This window comes from Schistocerca piceifrons, chromosome 2 (assembly GCF_021461385.2).
Source record: "Schistocerca piceifrons isolate TAMUIC-IGC-003096 chromosome 2, iqSchPice1.1, whole genome shotgun sequence".
Lineage (NCBI taxonomy): Eukaryota > Metazoa > Arthropoda > Insecta > Orthoptera > Acrididae > Schistocerca > Schistocerca piceifrons.
Window position 1 is genome coordinate 255,958,840 of NC_060139.1, and position 16,677 is coordinate 255,975,516.

The following is a 16,677-nucleotide window of genomic DNA, read 5'->3' on the forward strand; positions in this document are numbered from 1 at the left end:
ATTAGTTTAGGGCGGGAAAGTGGGCATGTGGTCCATTTCTGTAGAACTTCAGAATGATGTATTTTTGGTGGGGTTAGCCTTCACCCAATGGATGAGTAGTGAGTGGCGGAACACTCCTTGAGTGACATGGAGACAGACGTTTCGAGGGACGAGCTCAATGGAGCGATTCTCGACGCTTTACGTCGAGTGCTGGAAGTAGGCAGACCTGCCTGTGGTGACGTGCGTGATTCAATCGTACAGGTAACTCTGACTGGGCGGTGAACGGCCGCAACATTACTCTGACTGTGCTCCAGACTGGGACTCTAATTTATGTACTACAGAACTGAGGATAGACAGAGAAGGGCTTTTTGCTCTTTGTATGGTGTTTGTAAATTTGTCAACCATCATGTTGAACTCTGAACTGTTTTGACCTAATGAATATTTCGCGTACTGCGATCACGAAATGGACTTAGTTTTCGCGTATCTACGATTACAATCTGGTTTCGGCACTTTGCCACCACCCTCGTAGTTCTCTCAATGTAACTTTACTGCGTTTGATGATGGTATTTTCTGTCAGTATCTTGTTTGAATATAGTAGGACCACTTCCCATTTATTTGAGATGTCCTTTATTGAATAAACATTATTCAATGCAATTCTCTGTTATCTACATCAGTTACAAATGTTAGAATAGAACCCTTAGTATTATATTATTTACTTAACTTTTATTTTGTATTATTGTGTATTTTATTAACTCGCAATTCTAGCTGGTGCATAGATTATTTGACTGCAGGATCACAGCTACAGGTGCAGCGGATTAGTTGTGGGGGATGTAAGCAGACGTGCGCGGCTCGACCCTATGACTACATCGCGTTACTCTTTTTAAACAGAGCCGTGCATAGCCCAAGTACCTAAAGTACGAGTAACCACAGGTAAAAACACAACTGGTTTGCTCATATGGACTTCTGTATGGGAAGAGCAACTACTCAGCAGTAAGTGATAGGTACAGTCGCACTTTTACGAATGCTCACCCATTTGCCCTCACTGCAAAGCCTCAGTCTTTCCCAAAAAATGTCCAAACCTCGCCTCCTCTTTCATCTGCAACATCCAAACCTCACCGCCTCTTTCGTCTGCAACACCTGCAACGATTCCCATCTTACTTACTCCGTAAATGTAAAGCTAATACTCCGCCTAGCGTACAGGACTCAATGTGCCTCTCAAAACTATTAGTAATCCCATTTGTCCCAGTAACTCCCTAAGCCCACTCAGACTGCTGAAGATATAAAAATATTCCTGGACACGATTGCAAGATATTCAACCTTTCCAGCTACTTTTATACCGTTTTCCTCTTAAAAATACAGGCCACATACTTCTGCAAACAAGTGCACTTCTACATCTACATATAGATGCATACATACTCCACAAGGTACTGAACAGTACGTGGCGGAGGCTCGGTTGTGCCACTACTTGTCATTTCCCTTCCTGTTCCACTCGCAAATAGAGTGAGAGAAAAACGACTGTCTATATGCTACCATACGACCCCTAATTTCTCTTATCTTATATTCATGGTACTCACGCGAAATGTTCGTTGTCAGCAGTAGTATCGTCATGCTGTCAGCTTCAAATGCCGGTTCTCCCGGTTTTCTCAGTAGCGTTCCTCGAAGAGAACATTGTCTTCTAGGCGCTACAGTCTGGAACCGCGCGACCGCTACGGTCGCAGGTTCGAATCCTGCCTCAGGCATGGATGTGTGTGATGTCCTTAGGTTATTTAGGTTTACGTAGTTCTAAGTTATAGGGGACTGATGACCTCAGATGTTAAGTCCCATAGTGCTCAGTGCCATTTGAACATTGTCTTCCATCCAGGGATCCTCATTTAAGCATCTCCATAATACTTGCTTATTGATTGAACCTACTGGTAAAAAATCTCCCAGACCACCTCTGCACTGTTACAATGTCTTCCTTTAATCTGACCTGGTGGTGATCCTACACAGTCGAGCAGTACTCAAGAGTGTGTCACTCTAGCGTTCTATGTGTGGTCTCCCTGACAGATGAACGAAACTTTCCTAAAACTCTCCCAATAAACAGAAGTCGACCATTCGCCTCCCCAATACACTCCTTACATGCTCATTCCACTTCATGTTGCTTTACAACGTTACACCTAGGTATTTAATCGACCTGATTGTGTCATGTAGCACAAATGCAGTATTCGAGCATTATGGGATAGTGTTTCCTACGAATTTGCACTAACTTACATTTTTCTAGGTTTAGAGCTATCAACAATTCATCACACCAACTATAAAATCTCTCTATGCAAAGATATGCAAAGATCAGCACATTCCTCAAACTGGGGAACTATCAAGAATGGGGTTCCACAAGGGTTGGTCTTGGGTCCTTTGTTGTTCTTAACATATATTAATGACTTGCCATTCTATATTCATGAAGAGGCAAAGTTAGTTCTCTTTGCTGATGATATAAGTATAGTAATCACACCTGACAAACAAGAATTAACTGATGAAATTGTCAATAATGTCTTTCAGAAAATTACTAAGTGGTTCCTTGTAAATAGACTCTCACTGAATTTTGATAAGACACAGTACATACAGTTCCATACAGTAAATGATATGACACCATTAATAAACATAACCTTAATCAGAAGCATATAGCTTAGGTGTGTCCATTGATGAGAGATTAAATTGGAAGAAACACATTCATGATCTGCTGAAACATTTGAGTTCAGCTACTTATGCAATAAGGGTCATTGCAAATTTTGGTGATAAACATCTTAGTAAATTAGGTTACTACACCTATTTTCACTCATTGCTTGCATATGGCATCATTTTTTGGGGTAATTCATCACTGAGGTATAAAGTATTTATTGCACAAAAGTGTGTAATCAGAATAATAGCTGTAGTTCACCCAAGATCATACTGCAGACATTTATTTAAGGATCTGGGCTATTCACAGTAGCTTCTCAGTATATATACTCTCTTATGAAATTTGTTATTAACAACCAAACCCAATTCAAAAGTAATAGCAGTGTGCATAACTACAATACTAGGAGAAAGGATGATCTTCGCTATTCAAGATTAAATCTAACTTTGGCACAGAAAGGGGTGAATTATACTGCCATTAAAGTCTTTGGTCACTTACCAAACAGTATCAAAAGTCTGACAGATAATCAACAAGTATTTAAGAAGAAATTAAAAGAATTTCTGAATGACAACTCCTTCTACTCCATAGAGGAATTTTTAGATATAAATTGAGAAAAAAAAGAAAAAATTAAAAAAGAAACAAAAAAAATAAAAAGTTGTTATATTAACTTAATTATGTTGTTAAATTAACTTAATTATGTCATGTATTGGAAAATTTGATTCATTCCACATCATTACAAAATATCGTATTCATGATCCATGGAACTAGTATTAATCTAATCTGATCTAATCTAATCTAATTCATCTTTTATCCTCTACAGTCTCTCAATGTCGGCACCTTACCGTACACCACAGCATCATCAGCAAACAGCCACAGATTGCTGCCCAACACGTCTGTCAGACCATTTATGTATGTAGAGAATAACAGCAGTTCTATCACACTTCCTTGGGACACTCCTGAAGATACCCTTGTCTCTGATGAATACTCGCCGTCGAGGACAACGTACTGGGTCCTATTACTTAATAAGTCTTAAAGCCCTCACATATCAAGGATCTTTCCTGTCCGCTCGTACCTTCATTAACAGTCTGCAGTGGAACACCAAGTCAAACACTTTTTAGAAATCTAGCAATATGGAATATGTCTGCTGCCCCTCATCCACAGTTCACAGAATATCATGTGAGAAAAGAACAGGGACGACACTTGCTAAAGCCGTGCTGATCTGTGGACAGAAGCTTTTCTGTCTCAAGTAAATTTATTATATTCAAAATGAGAATATGTTCAAGAGTTCTGCAGAAAACCGATTTTAAGGATACTGATCTCTAATTTTGTGAGTCCATTCTTTTATGCTGTGCTTTTTTCCAGTCACTAGGAGATTTGCGATAAATGCAAGTTAGATACAGCACCTATGCCGAAGAGTACTCTTTGTAAAACCAAACAGGGATTCTATGTGGACCTGATGACTTATTTATTTTCAACACTTCCGTTTACTTCTCTGCGTCATGGATGCTTATTACCGTCGTCCATATGGGAGTCTGTGCAATGCTCTAACGACGGTGTGTTTGTACAGTCACAAATATCTCCGAAAGTGTACCTGAGAAGCTAGGAATTATTATGAACAATTTAGAAAGCTAATTTCTCCAAACCAATAACGATCTGTACAAGAAAAGCTAGTTGTTTAGGAGATATATAGACGACATTTTCATAGTCTTCAGTGGTAGTATAGAACAAACTGCGAATTTGGATGATGTTTTAAAATCTTTGTATGCTGACATAGCTTTTATGAACGAACTGGAACAAAACAATTCGCTGTTTTCTTGACCTAAATGTAATGAGAGGAGATTCAAGCTTTGTACACAGCATATTTCGCAAGACAATAGTCTCCTACATAATAACTGCGCAGGTCCATGCCATTCACTGGCACAGAAATGAGCATTATTAATAAAATGTTTCAGAGGCTCCCTAAATTTCGGTTACATGAGGAAGATAAGAATAAACAAATTAAACCCATTATTCAGAAGTAGAGGGACGACATGGAAACGAGCACAATTTGTTAGTACCAGTTGCATACCTCCAGGGGGAAACTTCTTTGATTTATGATGACCCTCCCCTTAACCTATTGTTTTCTCAATTGCTTAATGAGTCCCTGCAGGTTCATTTATGAGCCCCTGGGGATAATCTATCTTTCTGACAAACCCTCCACCCTTACCCCACCTCCTCATCCTCCTTCTTGCCCACCCATCTTGGAACTCCAATCCCCAATAGAAGCACATCTTTGATAGCAAATCAGTGACTAATTAATTAAATCTATGAAGTAGTTAACCCCTCCCCCTTCTGATAAATACCCCAGCCCACCTCTCCCACATAACACATGCTTCTCTCCCCAACTTGGAAGCTGGTAGTCCTATGCCAGAGAGGAAGGATCTCATGACAGGAAATTCAAATACATAATGAAGGATATATTATTTATTTATAAAATTCAATTTGCACGAGTTGAATCTGTCTTCCTCATCATCCCCTGCTGTTTCAGAAGATGCAGGTCTTATAAAATACATAAAAAAGAAGTAATTAAAAAGATCACTTTTTCCAGTTGTAAAGGAATATCGTCAACATAACCCACTGCACACAATTACACTGTTAAATATCTTTAGCACTGACCTCAGGAGCAGAAGTGCTGGCCACTTCCCATTTTCCTGCAACCACTGTTGGCTGCCACACTGCCAGCTGGCTAGTGCGGCATGCAGACTGGAAGAAGCGCTAACCCCGAACGAAGCATCAGGTGGCGACAACTCTTTGAAATTTGATACTAGACTCCCTTCCTGCCTCTCTGTCCCCTCTCTCTCTCTCTCCCTCTATCTGCCTCAAATGGTACTTCCTGTTTGTGTGAACCAATGTATGCAAGCACACACATATGAAGATGTCCCCCCCACCCATCCTTCCTTCCATTCTCTCCCTTGCTCCCCTTGTCATTCATGCAGACCTGGTGCTGATAGTTGGTGTGTCCCTTTGTTCTCACCCTTCTACTGGGATGGAAACCTGTAGTGGATGGAACACATACATTCGAGAAGAAGTAGATAGCATCTATCATGTGACACACTAACCCCTCCATTGTCCTGAACAAAGTTGCAGGTTCCTGGAAAATTCCCAGCTGAGGATGTCTTGGATATATTACCTCACTCTATCAGTCTGATTGAATAATGAACTAATTAGATCGATACCCTTTGTGTGCAGTCATATTTTCTTTCAATCCTGTTGGTGGATACTAGGATAGATACATTTGACAGGATTCAATCTTGCAGTTCCCCAGATTCCAAAACCTACTCTTTCCCCTTCCACATCCCCCCCCCCCCTTGCCTCCCATTGATGGATACTGGCATAGTTAGGTCATTTGGTAGGAAGTCCGTTACGTTGAAGGTAACAGAACATTTCAAATTAGAATTGTGTTGCATGCTATCTTCTTAAACAATTTGTGGAAGGAGTTGGACAGGTGCATGCTTCAAATACCACTATCGGAAACAATAAATTGATCAATCGGGAATTTGGCCTTGCGATTGGGTTTCTGAAGCACTATAGAATTCCTAAGTTGGTTCTCTCTGCTACATTTGGAAGGTGGAGGAAGGGCCTACTGCATGATAGGGTAGAGACAACAACAACAAGTACCACTGCGAGACAGAGTCCATTGCGATGTATTGAGAACCACTAAACATGACACAAGTGAACCATGATCCAATCCACAGTAGAAGTTGTCATGGCTACACGTCCAAGATTGGCTGAATCACTCACACATCCTGCAAGCTCATGGCCCTGAGGTCCACCACTAGTTGCCGCTGTGGGATGGACGTCTCAGTGATGCCGCCTAGTCTGCATCTGGAACTGGTCTATCAGAGAGGACTGCCCAGTCGTGGAGGGTGTCTGGGAAGACCAGAGTGGTTGGAATTCGAATGTTATCAATATGTCCAGCGCCAGCACTCGCTATATTGAATCTTCTCAAATTTCCACATAACAATCAGAGAATATTCGCAATACACATGATCACAATGGCTCACCAACACATACTGAGTATCAGTTCGCTATTCACCCGACCAGAGGGCGACACGGTTGTACCCTGCCTGCACCGATTCAGAGGCTCAGCACTGGCTCTCTCCTTAAACTGGAAATGCCAATTTGTTTCACTCACAGGCTACCTCAGCTGTGCACGCACATGCCAGGTAGAATTGTCCTAGGAAACCAGCTACATATTTAACAGTGTAATTGCAACTAAATGTTATGATTGTAGCGTCAATCAGGTGACATTCGACAATGAGCGCTGTACCAGAAATATCTCCTCCTGATGACTGTGCCTCTGGAAATATCCATATCTATATCATTCTTATGAATGGACATTATTTTCCATGTAAAATCTTTCATCCCGCTTTTGGCCATTAATTAGCTGAATCGGAAATTTCCACGTCAAATCCAAACCTCCCTTATGACCAGACAGTCATTTTCTTCATGTTGGACCATTGGCCACAGTACCTTTTCACTGCTTTTCACTGTAGACATTTCAGTCAAGCAGTGTAGTTATCGTTTGTATGTGTACACCCTCAGATACATGGTGTGTCCACATTCACACCTTCTAGGTGTTTCCATTCTCCTCAATTCTAGGAAATTATGTGACGTTTAAGTCTTCCAGTCAGTCCTTCTGGAAGGCACTGCATCCCGTCAATCTCGAACAAGTGAAGGGCTTATTTCAATAGTGGTACAAGCCCATTTTTGTTCATATTGAGATACCAAGTTCTAAAGTTAAATGAGTGCTGAAAAATCTGCAGTTGAGAGACCAGAGATATTCAAACATATGGCTTCTTGCTAGAGATGAACCTTTCTTACTGTTGGTTTGGCTCATTAATTTCAGAAGTATTATAGGCAGAAAAGTGGAGGTACTGGACTTGTACCACTATTGAAATAAGCCCTTCAAGTGTTGTAAAGCACAGGCGTCTGGCACTATGCGATCATCAACAGAGCTCCCATGGACAAAAGGGTTTGAAAGACATCATCGGTATTGGTTGGCGTACAGTAATAAACATCGCAGGATCTACTTAAGGGATCCGATGAGAGCACGTTCAATGTATCCATTTTGTTACAACCATGTTGGCCATCCTGTTTGTACACTATAGCAGATCCACTTGAACCCTTGTATTGCTATACTGTGTAGCTGTTAACGAAATGAATCTATCACCCCTTACAATCCTCAATGGATTGAAATCGCAATTCACCACATAAAATCTATCCTCCCCTTACGACTAGACGTACGTAATTTTTTTACATGAATAGTAGTCTGATCACTTCCCACAAACATCTGGTGATACGTCGCAACATAAGCCCAATACCTTTAAGTTCAAACAGCATAACATTACTGATGATGTGTCCACACTCGCACCAATAAGGTATCGTTTCACACGGCTCAGTAGAAACCCCCACCTCCGCCACATAGTTGTTATCACATATTTGTCGAGGGCTAGATGATGTAATTACAATTTAAAAAGTCCTCGTGTCTTTTTTATTTACTCCATTTTACCACTTCCACAAAACCCTTTCGTATTTTTGATACTTGTAAACCCAGCAAATACAGTGGTGTCTTATATATTCAGGCCGCCATGTTGGCGTTTATGTTAGTGCGTTTGGATCTTAAACCATAATGAAACGCATAACTATTATAGACCTCACTTCCATATCATACAAATTTCTCGACTAAGACAGCATTGAGAGTGCAATATACTAGAGTACGTCCATTTGGGGTTAATTTTCAAGGGCTAACCAAATGGATAGAGAAACGTCTGCATACTATAGCGTTATCGCCAAAGTGTTCTGTATCGAGTCTAAATACACTTTAAGTTCTGCCAAGCCATGTACCAGTTTAACACTTTGGAGCAGGAATACCCCAAGACGAATCTGATGCAGTTGGCAAAAATGAGTTTGTTACGAAAAAAAAAAAAGAAACCTGTTAAAGTGTCATACAAATATTTTGGTTGTTAAATGTGCGAGAATACGATGACTTCAATCGGTATTGAAAATACACAATGCGAACTGGACGTCTAGAGAGTTCCACGGCGGCGACATTGGGCGCAAGCTACATTTTTTGTGAGTGTCTGGCAGCCCGGTCATCCCGCAGCTGCGGTACCCTTTGTTCACAGTGGCATCCTTTGCCACTTCAAATGGCTATAAAAACCTGTCGACCAAGGTATCCCTGAATACTGCACTCCTATTGACTAATGGTGAGTCAGGTGTTTCAAAATACTGTGCTCCCAGTGGCTGATGCTGAATCAGTGGAGGTATATAAAACCCACCCCCTCCACTCCCAGTCTCATTCTGCCTTCATCCGCCGCCATTGTGTGAGGTCGATTGTCTTGTTCTCTCTGGTGTGAGTTAGTCGTTAGTTTGGTCCATCCCTAATCTAACAAGAAGTGTCGAGTGACATCAAGCAGCAGCAGTGCCAGTGGCAGAGACCGTTAGAGGAGAATGGAGATTCAGGTCGGAAACTGCAACTTCCTTTTCACTAAGAATTTCGTAGTATTGGATACATGTTGTCTTATTGTTTCAGCGATGACCGCCGTATCGCCGATCAACGAAGTGCTGAGATGCATGAGCGGCAGCAACAGCAGCATTTACATCGTCGTAAGTATATATTTTCTTCTTCCTCTTCGTAGTATAAGAAATATGTTGTGACCAACGTGTCTGAGGTTGTTGTAGATGATTTTGAGGGACTAAAATCTCTAAATATAATTTTTTCACTAAGAATTTCGTAAAACTGAATACATGTCGTCTTATTGAAACTTCCTGGCAAATTAAAACTGTGTGCTGGACGGGGGAAGGCAAAGGTCCCGAGTTCGAGTGTCGGTCCGGCACAGTTTTAACCTCCAAGGAAGGTTCATATCAATGCACACTCCGCTGCAGAGCGAGAATTTCATTATGTCGTCTTATTCTTTCAGCAACTGTTTAGTTGATGAACGGATGACAAGAAGCAACAGCAGTAGCAGCAATATATTAGGTAGATATATAATTTTTCTTCCTCTTCATAATATATATAATTTCTTTCTAAAAATATTTCATCACATACGTAATACTTTGCATATTCTTTGCTGTTGTAGATGATTTTGAGGGACCAAAATCGATTACTGTAATTTCTTCTTCCACTGAGAATATGATACTAATATTAAATACATATGGGCTTATTGTTTCGGTATTTGCCCAGCAGATAACTGACCAACTGGATGTGGAGAAGCAGCAACAGTATTTTAAGTAGTATATATATTTTTCTTCTTCATAGTACTGTGTACACGTAATATGCAGCTGCTTGACAAAAATTTCATCGCATATGTGATATGCTGCATACTCTTTTTCGTTGTTGTAGACGATTTCCCGATAGAAAAAGGTGAACATGCGGCGTACGTGTTGAGGATAAACAGTGGATTTCTTAAACAAAACTTTTTCTCACAGTTTTCTGTGTGTATATATGCTTTTATTATAAAAGAACTAATATGTGGATCTAGGTGATATCAATGAGATGGGTAGATGGCTCTTCCCAACTTCAGGCGAGGACGAAATGCCTCAGTGGGTGGAGGAGATGAAGGAAGATGTTTGTCGGCGTGAGCAGATGCCAGATGACCTGAGGGGGATGCCAAGGAGCCAGAGCGAAATAGGTAATTTACATTCTCATTCTAATTACAAGTAATCAGTGTTCTTTGTTTCCTTGCAGCGGCAGCACTTGGCGATGTCTGAATGTTGTACTTAATTATGTTCGCTATTTTTTCTCTACAACACCACCGTCCACGCAGTACACTGTGGCACAAGTACCAGGGACAGCGAAGCCTGTTTCGCCAAACTGGGTCCCGGTGAGGCATGCCTCACTGGCAACAGCGCCGCTAGTCACTGCTTGGGAAGCCGCCACCTCCACCATTGCCGATCACCACCCCCGCCCACATCTCCGCCCCCCGCTGCCATCTTCCTCTCTGGGATCCATGGGCCCGCCCTCTGCCTCTCCCTCCAAACAGTGGGTAAGGGCTTTAGCAGCAGCAGCCACAGCCGAGCTGCTCAAAGTGGCCCAGTACTGCAGTATCTCCTCCTCTTTCTCCTCCATATTCTCGTCCTCACTGACCTCACAAGTTACGACACATACCTCTCAACAACTCACCGCAAGCAGCTTCTTCACAGAGTTGTATTAGTAATTGCAAAGATCCTCTGACCAGCGGTTGCTCCCTCCCTTGCGTTTTGGTGTGTACATCAGGTCAGTGATACCATATTGCAGTTAGGTCCTACCAAATAACGTAACTGTGGCCGTATCCACCAACTGGAGGCAAGGGGGGAAAAAAGACAAAAATTCAGAAGGGGAAAGAGTAGCGTTTGGAGACCGTTTAGTTGCGGGATCTAACCCCACCAAATATACCAGTCCTTGTATCCACCTATAGGATTGCTAGGAAAACCTGGCTGCACACAAAGGGTATCGATCTAACTTGTTCATTAGTTAATCAATCTGACAGAGTGAGGGAATACTTCGAAGACATCCTCAGCTGGGGATTTCGCAGGTATCTGCTGATTTGTTCAGGACAAGATAGGGATAGTGTGGCACATGACAGGTGATATCTAGGTCTTATTGAATGTCTTTGTTCCATCAACTACAGGTTTCCATAGCAGTGGCAGAGTGAGAACAAAGGGATGCACTGACTATCAGTGCCAGATCTGTATGAATGGAGAGGGGGGCAGGAGAGGGGGTGGAGGGGAGGAGTGGTGGGGAGGACATCTTTGTTTGTGTGTGTTTGCATACGTTGGTTTACACAGACAGAAAGTACCACTTGAGACAAAGAAAGGGAGAGAGAAAAGCAGGAAGTGAGTCTGGTATCAAATTTGAAAGAGTTGCTGCCACTTGATACACTATTCAGTGATTAGCCTGACTTCTGGTCTGCATGCCACATGAGGAGGCTGGCAGTGCAGCAGCCAACAGCAATCGCAGTAATATGCGAAGTGACCAGCACATCTGCCCCTGAGGTAGGTGCAAAAGATTTTTAACAGTGTAATTGCGTGCAGTGAGATATTTTGACAGTATTCCTTGTATGACTGGAAAAAAGCGATCTATTTAATTACTTCTTTTTCATGTATCTTACAAGACCTGAATATTCTGAAACAGCAGAGAATGATGAGCAAGAGACATCCAAACCCTGCAAGTTGAATTTCATAAATAAACAGCATACCCTTTGTTGTCTATTTGAATTCCCTGTCATGAGATCCTTCCTCTTTAGCACAGAACCGCCAATTTCCAGGTGGGGGACAGGAGGGTTTACAGGGTGAGAGGGGAGGGCTGGCGAATTTCCCAGGATGGAAATGGATTAGTTAATTTATCGATTTGATTAATTAGTCAATTAATTTGATATCAAAGGTGTGCTTGTATCGGGGAGGGGAGTTCCCAAAAGGGTGAGGACAGAGGAGGGGAAGGGAGGGGGAGAGATGAGAATTTTTCGTAAGCATAGGTTATCCCCCGGGGCTTTATAAATCGACCACTAGGGGCTCATAAGTCAATTAAAAGAACAATAGGTGAATGGGAAGGGGAGGAGCATCATAAACGAAACAAGTTTGCCCCTGAATATATGCAACTGGCGCTAGCAAATTGTGCTCATAGCCCTGTTGCCCCACTATTTTCTGATAGGCAAAGCAAATGGCTACAGCAAAAGTGATATGAGAAAGATGTATGAAAACCGTTTAGGAAAATAGAAAATAAATTTATTTTCATGGATGTTAGTGTGAAATACATATCTTTGCCTTACTGCATATCGTTAGCTGAAAAAATTGCAAATACTTTGATAAAACATAATATACAATTAGGTTTCCAGACAAACAGAAAGTTAGGGCAACTACTGCACCATTGTTTTAAGTCGCCCACCAATTAATTTTGCTATGTGGGAATACATAAGACTAAAGGCAGGCCATGTAGCTGTTACTATGGCAGACAGAGAAATTAGGAAACAGTTTAGGGAACATGACTACACAAGCAAGAACAGCCTCCTGGGAGTACGTCTATGAGACCATAACTATAAGCACGGAAAATTCACTTACCGTATTGAACATTGAGAATAATGCTAATAATTTAGATATATTAGAAGAGTTAGAAATTTACATTAACAACCGTTCAACTCCCTATTGCCTGATTAATGAACAAACTGCAAATTTTGTTTTTTGGAATATTTGATTACCTTGTAATCTCCCCACCATAATTGTTTCTGTATGAAATTTAGCCCATCTTTAGCTCCCACTCTATGAAAGTCTGTGTATTACCTAAACTATGTACCCCCAAACTATTATCCAACTTAAACTTGTATCCTAACCTTTAACTAAATAGCACCTAATTTGAACTGAACTGTAACTGATCTGAATGCAACTTGTCTTTATACAGTATTAAACGCACAACTGGAGTAAAACAGTTACCTGGCCCCAATCAAAATTTCCACTTGCCTCACGTCTTGACAACATTGTTGCAGATTTCTCGAATGCACAACAGCAAACAGCAAGCAGGCATTGGCTAAGCTAGATTTCTATTTCTAAGTAAAATTTCCAAACTATATTCAAACTGTTGCATACCACAAAGTGAAATATGGTAATGGTAATGATAAACATACGGTTGGGTAGAGTAACTATTTCGATGAAATAATATTCCAAGACAAAGATTTTAGAACGAAGTGTGTATTCAAAAACACAGAATAAAAACTTCGCGTGAACTCCATACATTACATTGGTTTGAACAAACCATGCTATGCTTAACGAAGTGAAAAATGATTTAAAAAGGGCACAATGTTAACAGAGATTTCCTATAAAAAACAAACAGCTTAATCAGTTAATATGTTAATCCATGGCTCAGGGAAGCTCGGTGGTCTTTCTCTCAGCTCTGATCAAGTGAACAAAGTTAACTAGCTGCCAATAATCATTTCTACAAATCAGGTGCACAGTGCTTGCAGTCTTACCTCAAACTTCTTGTCTTAAAAAAATATTTATTTTCCTTTCGCTTTCCAATACATACATCGTATTCATCCTTGCTGTCCTTTCAGTAATTTTTTTTTTCATCAAACAGATACAATCACATGTCAACACAGCACCACGGAATACACCCATCAGCTATCACACATCAATTAAGAAGGTATCACACTGCGCACAGCCAAAGAGTGTGTCAAGACAAGACCAAAGAGTGTTTAACAGTAATGTAACTTGCTCTCTCTCTGCACAATAATAACATAGAAAAATCAAAACGATGTGGCCACCTTACACACTTAATAAAGTAATCAATCCATGGCACTTTATGTATGAATTTAACATATTCTTTGACCTTTGCTTAAACTACGTATTGGTAAATTAGACAAATAAATTAACATGTTGTGTAGGCGTTCTAGAAAGGATTTCCATAACTTTTACTTTTTGGTTATTTGTAGGAATGTATCACAGGTTCATATTTTATTACTCTTGGCTGTTATTTTATTGTCATGACCATTATAAGACTCTTGTAGCATCTACCATATTATGGGGTGGGGGGATGAAATAACAATAAAGAAAAAAATCTACCATGTGCTCCCTCCTCCTCCTCTTGCCATACCACACCTCTTCCTTTTCCCCTTCCTTGTTGCCCTGCACCCGCTTTTCCTCTTCAACCTATAGTTCCTAATACCAGTTACCCCTCCCTCCCTGACTCCCACAGCCACACTTGTATCATCACCATCTGTTAGCAGTCCTCAGTCCCCATAATCACCACTTTCCTATCTTTCCATACCCTCCCCCCTTTTATCTATAATCCACCATCCCAGAGGAGGTCCTTTTCCACTTTTAGTGAAAGTGTGCATTGCTCTGTTATTAATGGTCAGTGTTTCTTCTGTTGATTTCAGGGATTTTCAAATGATTTTAAGTGTGCCAGCTTCCCACATTTTTATCACTGTTTTCAAACAGTCAGCATTATATTATTTATTTTTCTCCCATTCATGATACCTTTTAAGATAATTTTAAATTCATTATACATACATCTCCTTGCTTTTTTCCTAGCAGTTAGAGGCAAGTTCCACTACCTCAAGAGCGGTTTATTTTTAACACTGCCAGCAACAAAGAAAAAATCTTCTATATGTAAAAAGATATATTGCTTATTTATCAGGTCATCAGATGGTGGGATAATTACAAAACGCATCATGACAAGAATAAATACATAACTTTCCAAAAACCCATGAATTTTTAAAGTCTGCTTCATTATAAATGTGATAACTTCAAGAATTTTCAGTCCAATTTATATCGTAGTACAGATACATGAATCTGTATTAACTTTTGCCTGACATCATTTGCATGCTCTTTTTTGAACCAAGAGTGCAACAGGTTTTGGTTCTTTAGCATTTTCCCAATTATGTTGTTAAACCATGGAGGGTCTTTTCCATCTTTAATCTACTTCCTCGGCATACACTTACAGTGCACAATTTGAAATCTGTTAAAACTTCTCTTATAGTTCCTCTGCTTCCTTCATATTCAGAGACAATTCTTGTTCAACAACTTCAACACCATCATCTAGTTCTTACCCACACAAATGGCTCCATAATATTCATCATAGTGCAACAGAAATACAAGATCCAATCCCAAATATCGAACTCCCCCCCCCCCCCACCCCTTTAAGTAAATCTCTGTTTGTATATACCCTTTCCCAACACAAATTCCAGTCCTTTGTCCTAAATGAAACATTACTTCAGCCCTTTCATACCACCAGAATCTACCCCTATATCCACAGTAATAATAATCCCTTAGCTGTGGACCAGTGTAATTGCAGTCTGCCACTGGAAAAACGTCCCCATTTGAACTGTAACTCCTGTACACTAGCAACTCTAATTCTTCCTTCCCAACCCACTCCACATCAGGGCTTCCTTTCCCAACACTCCTGTCCATGTTTTCCCTTCATGTTACAGCCCTGCACACTCTCCAGTTTCTAGTTCCCATTCTATTTCGTACCATAAGCCTGAACATCTACCATCATCTCCATAGCTACAACCCAAGGGGTTCCTCTACTTGCATCCATACCCTTCAATCCCACAAAAAGTCTAACGTTTTTCTCTCCCTTATACACCTTTCTCCGATGTAGATCCTTAAAGCTTTAGTGAAAGTACAGTGCTTCACTTTAAATGATCAGTTTATTACAAATGTCTTTTTCATTTATTTTTATTTTAATCTGTAGTTTTCTGACTTTAATTTGATAATTAAAAGGTCATCATTTACATTTTATGTTCATGCCATGATTGAATTTCATCATTTTTAATTTAAAAGTAATACATTAATGTTTTCCTCCTTAATTGCAGTATATTGTTCAATTTTTGCATGTTTTTAATGCTTTAAACTGAATAACTAGATGTTTGTAATGCTGATAGCCCATTCTCTTCCCATGCGGTGCAAGGGGGATGAAACAACAAAAAAAGAAAAATTACTCATTTACAAAAAGGCACTTTCACCTTCTGCCAAAGATCATACAGATTCCAAGTCCAATCATGGTAAAGCTTCAAATGCCTGACATACGACAACAACCTCATCAAAGACAGAAAACCCTTCCACATGCCCTCACTGCACAGCAAATCATCTTCTGAAGCATTATCCAAATGTACAGGACCCACAGTCTCTCCCACCCAACCTACTCCTATAAATGCAAATGCAAGCATCCTCCCCCAAAGCTGAATTAGCAGTCCTCATATACCCTATCAATACAACCAGAAAACTCCTTATGTCCCACATCCACCATCAAAAGTATAATCTGTTTGATAACGATATTTCTCCAAAACATCAATCCCTTTGACTGGCCCCATGTGGTCCAACAAATTACACTAGTTGCCTGTTCCATGTTGCCCCTTAATGACACACCCACATGCTTCCAGAACCACTTCGATTTCACTTCAACACACCTGCATACTTATGCTTAATCTCAATCCCTATCACTCTGGGCAACAACCCTATCTTATAGTACTCACTCCATGCTGTAAACATAGCCATACCCTATTCCATTGGCCTAACCCAAGCAGTACTAACTC